Genomic DNA, 212 nt, shown 5'->3' with positions numbered 1-212 from the left:
CATCCCTCTCATGCAGAAGGACCACCTTTGTCCTTCGTTCCTCCCTCCTTCTTCCCCCGAACGTTATTGCCATTCTCGGAGTCACGTAAAAGCGCACGCGGCCGAGAGAGCGCAGGAGGGAGACGGACAGACTTCCTGGAAGCTAAGAGTTTAATGTCATCCCCAGACGTCTCGTAATTGTCTTATTGCGAGGATAAATGTAGGAAATTAGG

General features: G+C 51.4%; 1 protein-coding gene across 1 annotated transcript in view; it reads left to right on the top strand.

The window, feature by feature from the left end:
• Nucleotides 1-212, top strand: part of LOC119585121 — a gene marked incomplete in the record, with an annotated part of 138,847 nt that overhangs the window by 117,779 nt on the left and 20,856 nt on the right.

This window comes from Penaeus monodon, chromosome 19 (assembly GCF_015228065.2).
Source record: "Penaeus monodon isolate SGIC_2016 chromosome 19, NSTDA_Pmon_1, whole genome shotgun sequence".
NCBI classification, from domain to species: domain Eukaryota; kingdom Metazoa; phylum Arthropoda; class Malacostraca; order Decapoda; family Penaeidae; genus Penaeus; species Penaeus monodon.
Note: the sequence above shows the minus strand (reverse complement) of the source record. Positions and strands in the feature narration are given on the sequence as shown.